Raw genomic sequence first — 13,784 nt, forward strand, 5'->3', positions numbered from 1 at the left:
AGGAACAAGTATAAAGTGCTCTGTAGGTGTAATTGTAGGGAAGGATGAAGTTCGATAAAATGGGGAGGGAAGGAGAAAAGGAGAGGAAAAACAGACAAGAGGGAACTATACCATAAGCTTACTATCAAAATCTGAGTAAAGAAAACAACAGATCATTCTCATGAAAACATATATACAAAAGTCCTAAGTACAATATTAGCAAAACCGAATTCAACAATATTAAACTAAGTAGAGTTTTCCCAGCAGTGCAAGGACTTCATAATAGGGAATTATTTATCACCTCAAAAGGTCAAAACAGGGCTTCCCTGGTGGCGCAGTGGTTGAGAGTCCGCCTGCCGATGCAGGGGACACGGGTTCGTGCCCCGGTCCGGGAAGATCCCACACGCCGCGGAGCAGCTGGGCCCGTGAGCCATGGCCGCTGAGCCTGCGCGTCCAGAGCCTGTGCTCTGCAACGGGAGAGGCCATGACAGTGAGAGCCCCGCGTACCACAAAAAAAAAAAAAAAAAAAAAAAAAGGTCAAAACAAAAAAACTGTCCACCTCCAGAAATACTAAAAAGTCACTTAATAAAACTCACTATCTTGTCCTTATGAACTCTCTTAATAGGAATAAAAAGATTATTCTATAATGTGATAATGGATATCTACCCCAATACATTCTAATGATGAAATGTTAAAGGGATTCTCACTAAAATCAGGAATAAGGTAGGATGCTATCATTACTATTAACATTATTCCAGAAGTTGTAGTCAATGCTATATAAAACTTTTAAATTAAGCAATATTATTATATGTAAAGAACAATTAAAAACAAAATGTAGAAGACTAACATGTATTACCAGTATCATAATGAAATGGGAACATTATTACAGATACCATAAGAAGAAGTAAAAGCATAAAAGGAAATGCCTAGATTCTGTAAATACACAAGTTTCTAAAACTGACCCAAGGGACTTCCCTGGCAGTCCAATGGTTAAGACCCCACGCTTCCACTGCAGGGGGCACAGGTTTGATCCCTGGTCAGTGAACGAAGATCCCACAAGCCGCGGGGCATGGCCAAAAATAATAAATAAATAAATAAAACTCACCCAAGAGGAAATAGAAAATCTAGATTGTCCTCTAAAGGTTAATGTAATTTAATATATATTTTAAAACCTCCCCAGATGGCTTCATGGGTGAATCCTCAAAATATTTAAAAAATAAGTAATACCAAACTTAGACAAACTCTTTTAGAGAAGAGTGGAATAGGAAAACACTTCCCAAGGCATTTTATGAGGCAGCACACTGTTATAACCTGACAAAAACATGACAAGAAAATTACTGAACAAGAATCTTCATGAACATAGACCAAAAAAATTTTTTTCTTTAAAACTTAACAAACAAAATATAGCAAATATATTAAAGGAAATATATCATGACTGTGATTATCCCAGGGATGCAAAATTAATTTAACATTCAAAAATTAGTCAGTGGATAAGTGTACAAACTGCCAAGGAGAGTATACCAGGATGCCAGTGACACTGAAGAACAGAATATAATGTCAAGCAGACCAGGTGTGAAGATTGGCCTGCACAACCTACAGCCTCAATGAGCAAGTTCATGTGAAGATGAAGTTGCTTGATGAACACGGAATCAGAATAAAGCTGCTTGGATATAAACCTTGAATTATCAGTGGGCTCTAATGACCCCATTACATTCATCCTCATTTATTCATTCATATGTATATTTTAAATGTCTTATAAAGTATAAGACAAAAAGGTATTTAAAAACTACAAACAATACTTGTGAAGTAAACATTAAGAGTTCACACACACACCAAAAAAGTCAGTGGAATTCACCACATTAACCAAATAGAAAAGAATCATGATCACCTCAAAAGACATAGAAAAGTAAGAAAATTTAACATCTATTCATGATAAAAATTCTCAGCAAATTAGAAATAAAAGGAAACTTCCTCAATGTGATAAAGTATCTATAAAAAGCCTACAGCTAACATCATACCTAATGGTGAAACACTGAACACTTTCCCTGAAGTCAAAAACAAGTCAAGACAGTCTGTTCTCAACTTACCTATTCAAACATTTTACTAGAAGTCCTAGCCAGTACAGCAAGACAAGAAAAGTAAACAAACAAATATTGTTAAACTAAAAGCAGTCTTTATTTGCAAATGATGTAACTTCATACATAGAAGATCCAAAGGAATAGAAAAATTACTTGAACTACTAAGTGAATTTAGCAAGACCGCTGGATACAAAAGGAATACACAAACATCTATTGTATTTCTAAATACCAGTAACATACAATAGAGATATAAAGTAAAACCACAACATCACTTATTAATAGAACTAAATAAAACATTACTCAGGAATAAATATACCAAGAGATGTGAAACACATCTACATTAAATCACAAAATACTACAGAGAGAAATGAAAGAAGACCTCAATAAAAGGAGAGATACACAATGTTTGTGAATTGGAAGACATGATATTCTTAAGATATCAGTTGTCTTCAAGTTAATGTATATATTCAATGCAATTAAAATCTAAATCCAAATGGACTTTTTAAAAACAGAAATTGGCAAGCTGATTCTAAAATTTACATGGAAATGTAAAGGAACTAAAATACTCAAGCAATCTTGAAGAAGAACAAAGCTGGAGAACTTACACAACCAGATTTCAAAACTCAGTGTGAAGTTACAGTAAGTAAAAACAGTGTTGGCATTCGTGATAATTTTTGGACAGACACCAATAAAATTCAATGGAGAAAGATAGGTGTTTTCCATATATGATATTGAAGAAACTGAATACCAATGTGGGAAAAAAGTGAACCTCTACCTAACATCATATACATAATTAATTTCAGGTGAATCACAGATTTAAATTTGAATGCCAAGCTATTGATATATATTGCTGATAAAAGACTCGTATCTCAACTGTATGAAAAATCCCTACAAAAAATAAAGGAACAAATAATTCAATTAAAAAGTAAATAAGGGGCCTCCCTGGTGGCGCAGTGGTTGAGAGTCCGCCTGCCGATGCAGGGGATACGGGTTCGTGCCCCGGTCTGGGAGGATCCCATGTGCCGCGGAGCGGCTGGGCCCGTGAGCCATGGCCGCTGGGCCTGCGCGTCCGGAGCCTGTGCTCCGCAACGGGAGAGGCCACAGCAGTGAGAGGCCCGCATACCGCAAAAAGAAGAAAAAAAAAAAAAAAAAAAAAAGTAAATAAGAATATACATAAAGCTTTTAGAGGAATATTTAGGAGAATATCTTCATGACTTTGGGGCAGGGGAAAGATTTCTCAGCACACAAAAGGCAATAACCATAAAAATTTTAATTGATAAAACAGACTTCATCAAAATTAAAGCCTTCTGCACATCAAAAGATGCCAATAATGAAATGAAAAGAGAAGCTAATATTGCAAGAAAACATTCACAACACATCTAACAAAGAATCCACTCCCAAAATACATAAAGAACTCCTACAAATCAATAATAAAAGATAATACAATTTACACAAATGGTCAATAAGCACTTAATATGTTCAACACCACTGGTCATCAGAGAAAAGCAAATTAAAACTACGTTGAGACATCACTGCACAATCACCAGAATAGCTATAATCAATTCCAAGTGTTAGTGATGACATGAAGCAACTAGAACTGCCATGTTTTGGGTTTCCCTGGTGGTGCAGTGGTTAAGAATCCGCCTGCCAATTCAGGGGACACGGGTTTGAGCCCTGGTGCGGGAAGATCCCACGTGCCACAGAGCAACTAAGCCTGTGCACCACAACTACTGAGCCTGCGCTCTAGAGCCTGCGAGCCACAACTACTGAGCCCAAGTGCCACAACTACTGAAGCCCACGCGCCTAGAGCCCGTGCTCTGCAACAAGAGAAGTCCGCGCACCACAACAAAAGAGTAGTCCCTGCTCGCCACAACTAGAGAAAAGCCCATGTGCAGCAAAGACCCAACACAGCCAAAAAAATTTTTTTAATTAATTAATTAATTTTTAAAAAACTGCCATATTTTGATTAGAGCATAAAATGGGACAACTATTTCTGGAAACGCAGTTTTTAATAAAGTTAAACACACACCTACCCTATAACCCAGAAAATCCTCTCCTAGGTATATATTCAAGTGAAATGAGTGCATATGCCTACAAAAAGATTTGTACAAGAATGTTCACAGCAGCATTATTCATAATAGCTTCCCCTCCCTCCCCAACAAAAACAGGAAATGATTCAAATGTCCATCAACAGAAGAGTGGATAAACTGTGCTATATTCATACAGTGGAATACTACTTCTCAACAGAAAAGATACTACTAATACAAATAACTACTTTGATAAATCTCAAAAATATTATGTCGAGAGCAAGGAGCCAAGCACAAAGGAGTACAAGGTTTCATTACACAAAGTCTGAGAAGAGGCAAAGCTAATCAAAAGTCAGAATGCTTGCTTCTTAGTGGGAACAGTGATACTGACTGGAAAGAGGCAAAAGTGAACTATCTAAAGTGACTGTAAATGTTCCATATAATGATCTAGGTGTCGGAGACAAGTGTGCATACATATGTAAAAGGTCAAATGTTTACTTTTATATGAACTGTCCCTCAATTATATACTCTGCAAAGGAAAAGAAGGAAAGGGAGGTGAAGGAAAGAAGTGCCATTTTAATCTAAATTTCATGGTCTAAATCAAAATTTTATCTCTGAAAGGGACACCAACAAATCTTTTGTGGAAGGGAGTGTTCTCTATGATACACAGTCCCTCAAACTGTTAGGAATATACCTCAAAATTGTATTATTTTCTTTGAATAGCCCATTGAAATGCCATTATTACATGTTCAGCCTACTGACTGTCCAAGGATAATATATTAAGAGGATTTTGACAGCAGTTCTATTTTCTTTCATTTGTCCAAAGACTTCTAAGTTTCAACAGAGTATCCATACTTCTAATACTATGTTACATATTAATATATTATCTCTTCTCTTTGTGACTTAAAACTCTATTCAAGTTTAATTTTTATCTATACCAAAAAGTCAATTATTTAATTTCACTATAAAATAATTAGCAGTTACAAAACTGCAACAATTCAAAAAAAAATGTGTAAGTTACCCACAATCCAATTTTCTAGTATATAAAGTTTTCTGTACCTACCCACCTCAAGTACATATTATAAATGTCTGTGTGTTTTGAAAGGGGGAGGATCATGCTGCACACTGTTCTGGAATCTAGCCCACTGCTTAATGCAATTCATATCTTCCCTTGCATAAGTCATGGGTGATGTCACTCAATGTGTAATATTTTTCTACACAGATGTCCTGTAATTTATTTAATCAGTCCCATTACTAAAAATTTGTTTCCAATTTTTTATTACTGTGAACAATATTGTAACAAACAGTCCATCTGTGTTTACTTTCTTCATTTCTATTATTTGTACTGTAAATCTGAATGGCTTAAAATGGTTCTTTATGACCATTTAGAGCCTTCTCTATGATTCTGTTCAGCTATCGACAATTGTTTTCTTCAAAGGCCAGATAGTAAATATTTTAGGCATTGAGGGTCACATACAATCTTTATTGCATATTCTTTTTTTGTTTTGTTTTGTTTTTACAAACTTTTAAAAATGTTAAAAACCATTCTTAGCTCATGGACCTTACAAAAACAGTCCGTGGACAGGATTTGGTCTGCAGGCCACAGTTTGTTCACAGATGAACAATTTTAAAGGTGCTTATCAGAATCAGTGGTTTTGCTAATGTTCATGACTCTTCAACTACTTTTATCAAATATTCAGAAGATACTCTTTGAAAGGCTACTGCCAACAAACACTGTACTCCCAACTGTGGCTACTTCTTTGTATACACACTGTATCTAATACATTAGGATTGCTAGTGATGGCATAAATTACCAAAGATGATATGGAAGACAGCTTGTCTACTAAAGCAGATTCTTAGATAAGTCTGGCTTATTTTCTAGGCTGCTGCTCTCTAGTTTTAGTAAATTAATTTTAAATAAAAGGATAGGACTTGGTTACATAAACTAAAAGTGCTGTATCATATATGTAATAAAACCAGATGAGAAAGTGCAGAAAGCTTCCTAAAACTCACTTAAGGGAAACTATAATTTTAAACATTTTTTTAAGTGTGTGTATGTATAAAATCTCAGAAGTATAAATGCCCAACTGACCAGAGGAGTTAGCTATCTAAGTGATCTGGATGGGCAGAGGGCAGTGGGGTTCAATTAAGAGGGACTTTGCTTTATTTGCACAGTTTGAATTTTTCTAAAAATTCATAGCTTGTGTGACTAAAGTTAAATTTTTTAGTTTTTAAGAACAAAGTTTTTCAGAAAAATACACTTGAAAAAAGTCATATTACTACAATACAATGATCACTGGTTGGGGCAGGTTTACATGCTATATTTAAATGTCTAGAAAAAAGATAAATGACAAGAAATAAATTCACATTTAAAAAAAAGAACTTTATATAGACTAGATATTTAGACCAAATTCTTACTCCTCCCTAAAATACATTTCCATTTCTAGAACTGAGCATTTTTAGCAGTGTTTACTTTATCTTTCACCATCTGTGAATTTTCCAGGGAACTGAAGTTCATCACTTTTAAAGCAGCAAATCCTATGTACCTACTATGTGTCAGATACAGTGCTAGGCACTGAAGAAGATGATGATGATGTTGATAATCATAATGAAGCTGTTGTTTCTTGGGGGAGAAAAATTAATGACTAATAAATTTATTATACACTCAATGACCTTTACTCTATTTACACAGGCAAATTTCAGGTTCTTCCAGATTTAAAAATAAATCAGCTATGTTCTAAACATAGCTGTGCAAACTACTGTGCAATTCTGTCTACTCCATGCTGCCGTGATTTTCCCCATCATCACTATGAGTCAACCCTTTTTAGTTAACAGTCTGTGATGTAAAGATGTAAACTTTCCAGAAAATCTGAATGTCTGAGGAAAATAAAGGGTGGAGTGGTAAGGATGAAGTCAAGAGCAAAAAGAAAGTATAAATGCTGGTACTTTAACTGATTTATGCCACACACATTTTTTTCTTCATCTCCTTTACAGATTTTAAAGTAATTTATTGGCTTGGAAAAATAAAATGGTTACAGATTACTTGATATGTACATTAAGATTTTATTTTGTATATTTAATTTATAGACTGAAAGCAAAGAAATAATATATTTTCCCAATTCTCAAGCAAACCAGAAAGAACTCTACTAGAAATTTTCCTTCAAATTTTACATATCTATTCCTTCCCTGAAGTTTTATAATAACCACTGGTATATTTTCTACTTTCTCCTTAAAGCAAATCAGTATGTAGTTCACTGTATATCACAATCACTTAAAACCCCATGCCTTACTCCAAATACCACACCTTTAACCTTCCTTTTTAAAAAATCTACCTTATACCCAGGGAAGGGCAGAGAGAAAGAAATGAGGACACAGGACCAAGACCAGAGTGATTCCAACCTTGTAGAGACTGCAGTGGAGAAAGGGATGCATATAAAGACCATGAAGATACTCGAGAGAGAGGCAGAAGAAAAAAGAATATAGTTACAGTAGAGACTGAGAAAAGTGAACAAGTTTGAGAAATATTCTGGCAGGAGGATAGACTAGATGTTAGAGAAAGGAAGAGAAAGAGGTGTTTTTTTTTTTTTTTTTTTTTTTGCGGTACGCGGGCCTCTCATGCTGTGGCCTCTCCCGTTGCGGAGCACAGGCTCCGGACGCGCAGGCTCAGCGGCCATGGCTCACGGGCCCAGCCGCTCCGCGGCATGTGGGATCTTCCCGGACCGGGGCACGAACCCGTGTCCCCTGCATCGGCAGGCGGACTCCCAACCACTGTGCCACCAGGGAAGCCCCCCAAGAGGTTTTAAGAATGACTCTCAATATGACTCAGAGACGCCCAAGAACATTCATTCATTCATTAAAATATTTACTGAGCATCTAATATACACAATGCACTTTCCTAAGCATGGGGGTCACTTGAATAACCCTGTCTAGAGTTCAGTGATATGAGGGCTATTGAAATATAAATTTTTAACTCAGACACATATTTAATATTCAAAGTTTTGATGATACTACCTGGGCTATCTCATTTATGTGACCCAAAATATTCTCCTTGTGTTTAAGCCAGTTTGGGTCAAGTTTTATGTCATTTGCAATAAAAGAGTCCTCTTCACAAGATCTTCCTTCTTTAGCCTCACCTTTAATCCACTCTTCGAAGAGCAGTCAGAGTAAAATTATACACTTGATAATTTTACTCTCTCCTCTTAAATCCTTCCATGGCTTTATACTGTACTTGGGATAAATCTTCTTTAATATGACCTCGAAGGTCATTCATGGTATAGCCTTTTTTTTTTTTGCAGTACTGCGGGCCTCTCACCACTGCGGCCCCTCCCGCCGCGGAGCACAGGCCCTGGACGCGCAGGCCCAGTGGCCACGGCTCACGGGCCCAGCCGCTCCACGGCACGCGGGATCCTCCCGGACCGGGGCACGAACCTGTGCCCCCCGCATCGGCAGGCAGACTCCCACCCACTGCACCACCAGGGAAGCCCCATGGTATAGCCTTTTAAGGTGTCTCTCACTTCCATTCCCCTCTAAACGCTGGCCTTGGGAAAACAGTTTTTAATCAGACACTTACCATATAACCTAGCAATTCCAATTCTAGATATTTACCCAAGAAAAAATGAAAACACATGTCCATAAGAGCTTATACATGAATGTTCATAAACAGCTTTATTCACAGTAGCCAAACTGAAAACAACCCAAATGTCCACCAACATATGAATGGATAAACAAACTGTGGTGTATTTATTCAATGGAATACTACAATACTACTCAGCAGTAAAAAGGAACTGCTGATAGATATGACATGCACAATCTCAGAAGCATTATGCTAAGTACAAGAAGCCAGTCACAAAATTATTCCACTTAGGGACTTCCCTGGTGGCGCAGTGGTTCAGAGTCCGCCTGCCGATACAGGGGACACGGGTTCCTGCCCCGGTCCGGGATGATCCCACATGCCGCAGAGCGGTTAGGCCCGTGAGCCATGGCCGCTGAGCCTGCGCGTCCAGAGCCTGTGCTCCGCGAAGGGAGAGCCCACAACAGTGAGAGGCCCATGTACCGCAAAAAAAAAAAAAAAATTATTCCACTTATGTAAAATCCCATTAACAGCCAAAACTAAGCTCTGGTAACAGAATCAGAACAGAGGTTGATTCCACGGGACAGGTACTGAGTAGTAAGGAGCATAAGGGATTTCTGGGGTGACTGGAATGTTATAGATCTTTTTTCCCCCTAAATTTATTTATTTATTTATTTTTGGCTGCGTTCTGTCTTCGTTGCTGCGCACAGGCTTTCTCTAGTTGTGGTGAGCGGGGGCTACTTCTTTGTTGCAGTGCGCGGGCTTCTCCTTGCAGTGGCTTCTCTTGTTGCAGAGCAGGGGCTCTAGGTGCCTGGGCTTCAGTAGTTGTGGCACAAGGGCTCAGTAGTTGTGCCTCGCGGGCTCTAGAGTGCAGGCTCGGTAGTTGTGGCGCACAGGCTTAGTTGCTCCGCGGCATATGGGATCTTCCCGGACCAGGGCTTGAACCCGTGTCGCCTGCATTAGCAGGCGGATTCTTAATCAGTACGCCACCAGGGAAGTCCCGGAATGTTATAGATCTTGATAGATGTGTAAGCTACACAGGTGCATGCATTTGTCAAAACTTATATATTTCACTGTATGTAAATTATACCTTAAATATCATTATTTTTTAAAAGCCATAAACAAAATCTCTACTTATCAGCTCTCCATGCCTGCAGGGTCCTTACAGTTAAGCCTCCACTATTAGAATTTGGTTCCACTATTCAGCTGGTGGTAAAGACTCCTAGCAGAGCAAAGCAGGGGATGGCGGGGGGCAGGGGGTAGGGGCTGAGGGGAGGAAGAGAGGGAAGTCTTTTAGCTCTCCCCTAGAAGTCTGAATCCTGAAATATTCAAGACAACTATCTTAAATTACAAGTAAACCATTGGTCTGTGGACTGGAATAGAGACAGGGGATTCTAGTTGATAAAAAGTCACTATGCATGCAAAACCAACCAGAGACCACTCAAACTACTGGAAAAACTTGATATTTTAAAGAAACTTTTCTATTGTAAGTGACTTTATAAGACACCTATCTTATAAAATTTGAGATTCCTCAAAAAAATTTATTAAACTATAGAATATTTTGCAATTATGAATTATTATGAGAGTAGTGCACAAGCCTAGAAGCTGCACCTTCACAACTCGTACTAAAATTGTAAATAAGTTAAGTACTTACGAAAAAATCATGTTAAGACTAATTTTAAAGAGATCTGATAAAATTATGTTTGGGGAAGCAAAATCATCAAGAGATAAGCAAAGTTAAAGGTAGAAAATAGCCATGAAAGTGAATTATTGATTATTCTTTTCCTTCTCTTTATTCAGCTCCTATGTACACAATGACTTGTATTACTCATAACTGTCTTACGTTATATCTGCGAATCTTGTAATTCAGCTAGCCTACATGCCAGTGCCTTGAAGGCAGTGTCCCTACACCTAGCACAGAGCTGGGAGGCACACTTAGTAGCCAAATGAGATCTTGTTATATAGTATATTAAAGGTTCCTCACTACAAGTAAGTGATGGCAGAAAGCATCTAATAGCATTTAAGCAACCTTTTCAAACTAGCTCTAAAGATAATGATTGGCTCCACAAGAAATTAAACAGAGAAAAGAAAAAAAAAAGAAACTTAAGTATACACCTCACAAATTATAAGAAATTCTAAACAACAGTTAAAAATAAATCTTTAAAAAGATGCAATTATAATTTCTTATCTTGCTAATATTTAAAAAAGTGATTAACCTGCCTTAGAATCAGGTTTTAATAAAATTGTTGGATGGCTTGGAGGCTGAATAAGAGTCTTAAAAGTGTCATAAATGGGAAAGTAAATAAAAATATTCACTTAACCTATTTAAGTATTCCTTATTTTCTAACAACTGAACTAGTGATGTGCTGAATTTAAAAGATTATTTCTAAGTTTCTCTTAAATTACTTATAGTTTTAAAAACTACATTCAAAAACAATAAAAGTGGGGCTACACTAATTTTCTTGTTAAATAAAAAAGAATAAACAAGAAAAGCTATTAAAACATGACAAAAATAGTTTTTTATTCACTTCCTTGCAAGTTATATTATGCATTACTAACTTGGCAAAGAAACAAACAGTTATTTTTTAATTGACTGAACCAAGCAGACACACAGACAGATTTAAGCACAGTGACTGTCAAACTCCTGGATAAAAGAAGCATATTATTCTATTCTGAGCCTAGAGGGACATAAGACAAAAGAACTCCTCTGTTCCAAGAGTACAACAGTACTCTTCGTGACTTTCATTCCAGGGACACTCTCTTTCATTATGCTAATAACCAATCTTAACTTTTAAAGCTGTTTTGATTCAAAACAATAATGTAGTGAAGGCTGCATAACCAAATGCTCTAGTTAGGAGTTAACATTTTCCCAAGCCGCTTCTAATTTGTTGTTCCTATTGAATTTCTACACAAAGCAAATGAAACTATAACTCCACAAGACCATTTTACTCCTAGTTAATATTTTCAAATAATTTTAACAAATTCTAAAGAAAATGCATTGAAATTGAGGTGTTTATACACTGCTGATGGCATTATAAATTGATTTCTAAAGAAAATGCATTGAAATTGAGGTGTTTATACACTGCTGATGGCATTATAAATTGATTCAATCCTTTTGAAAATAGGATTGAATACTATGCAAACACAATGCAAAAGCCTTATATAATGATGTCCTCTGCTCCAGTATTTTCATGTCTGGAAACACAGCTTAGGCAAATAATTTAGCTAAAAGAAATATCAGCTGTTTCAGCCTTGCCTAGCACTCGAGAGTCCAGTTAATATAATTTTGCAGTCAATTTAAACCAGCTGAAGTCTGGTTTCAGTCAGTGTGAAGATCAGTATTTCCAAGATCGAAACTGTCTTGCACTACTCCAAAGGCTTTATCTATGTGGTAGAATAACCAATAGCAACTACGGAACAAAACTTTATCAAAGATATGAATAAGTCACATGCAGACAGAATTCTACATTTTAAAATCTTATCATTGGAACGGGAAGCCTCCAAAATAAAAGGTCAAAATCATGCCCAATGCTTTTAGGGTGAAGAAGAGCTGAAATAACAAAAGAACTGAAAGAATTCTGAGACTCAGTGAACATCACAGAGTAGCAGTCCTATAGTATCAAACAGATGTTGCTTACAACTTTTTCATTGATTAGCTAGGAAATACAGCATCAGCTTTTTGCCCAATTCATAAAGAATATTAATGGCAGAGTTAATAAACAAAATTAAGCAGACCATGACAAAAACTGCACATGGTAAAACATCCTACTAAAGACTGATGGGTCAACTCTTCTTGACAAAATTTCAGTGTACAATATGTAGGAAAAGTGAATTTGGTAGAAGCAACTTCAAATGAAAACTAACAAATACCAAAGCTATAATCCTCAAAATTAAGAATAAAAATCTAATCAATAAATTGTATGTTCATTCTAAAGTATAAAAGGAAAAGAATAAATCCCAGTAAAAATAATTTGAGTAAAAAAGAAACCTAGAAAAAGAAAGTTAAACAAATTTTAATGTCACTATGTAAGAAACCGGCCAATAAATTTAAATGATTTAATATAGTTTTCCACAGAAAATAATCTAATTAAAATTCATTCATGTTGGTGTGACTGATTGATATGCTTGCATTTGCAGTATCCTTGGAGGATCAGTATGTCCACTGGGTCAAAATGATACTCAATTAAAAAGGTACACTCTTGATGAACTGGGCGACTGGGATTGACATGTATACACTGATGTGTATAAAACTGATGACTAATAAGAACCTGCTGTATTAAAAAAAAAAGGGTACACTCTAACATCAAAAACAGAAATACCCAGATGTCCAATGGGGGGAAAGTTTTCCTACCCAGGGAGGCTCTGTCTTCTTCAACCCACTAGGGAGCTTTAAGAGTGACATACATGCAACCATGAGGAAGACATTATGCACCCAACCCACCAAGATCAGCCATCAACCCAGGAAATCAATGTGGTAACATACACAACCACACTGCCTTCCCATCAGAAACATAATGGAATATTATGTTTAATACTGGCTCTTATAAGTTTATTTTACATCCCCATCTTATTTCAGAAAGTATGGTAAAGAGTATATGACAAACACTAATGTTGCAGTAAATAAACTAATACAAAAAATATATATATATAAAATAAAAAGATTGAAAGGAATCACAGTAAAACAAAATTTTTAACAAGCGTCATCTTTGGGAGACTTTTCTTCTACATGTCATTTTCACATTTTCTACAGTGAATATATGCCGTAAATGTTTAATTTTACTTTTACTAGTTAGTAAAATTGATCAAAATTAAAACACAATAAGGGTACCTATTAACTTTGTTTCACCTTTTAGGGCCCTAGTGGCAACCACTGTAAATAATTCTTATGTATTCTTCCAGATATATTCAATGTATATATAAGCATATACTCATATGCATCTCCTTTTTAAACTGAAAATGAAAAGGACCGTGTGCATTGTTCTGAACCTTCTCCCTTTCACTTAACATACACTACAAATTTTTCTATCTTAATACATGTATCTCTACTTCTTTCTTTTCCATGGCTACAACATATTCCATCATATAGATGCACACATAATTTAACAAGCCCTATTGACATTAATTTCAGTA

At 36.3% G+C, this 13,784-nt stretch overlaps 1 protein-coding gene across 6 annotated transcripts in view; it reads right to left on the bottom strand.

Annotated features, from left to right (window-relative positions):
* The window catches only part of CNOT4 (CCR4-NOT transcription complex subunit 4), a 141,726-nt gene that overhangs the window by 97,217 nt on the left and 30,725 nt on the right, over positions 1–13,784 (bottom strand). The gene's annotated exons all lie outside the window — the stretch shown is intronic.

The sequence above is a fragment of the Mesoplodon bidens genome (assembly GCF_964165515.1).
Source record: "Mesoplodon bidens genome assembly, chromosome: 9".
Lineage (NCBI taxonomy): Eukaryota > Metazoa > Chordata > Mammalia > Artiodactyla > Ziphiidae > Mesoplodon > Mesoplodon bidens.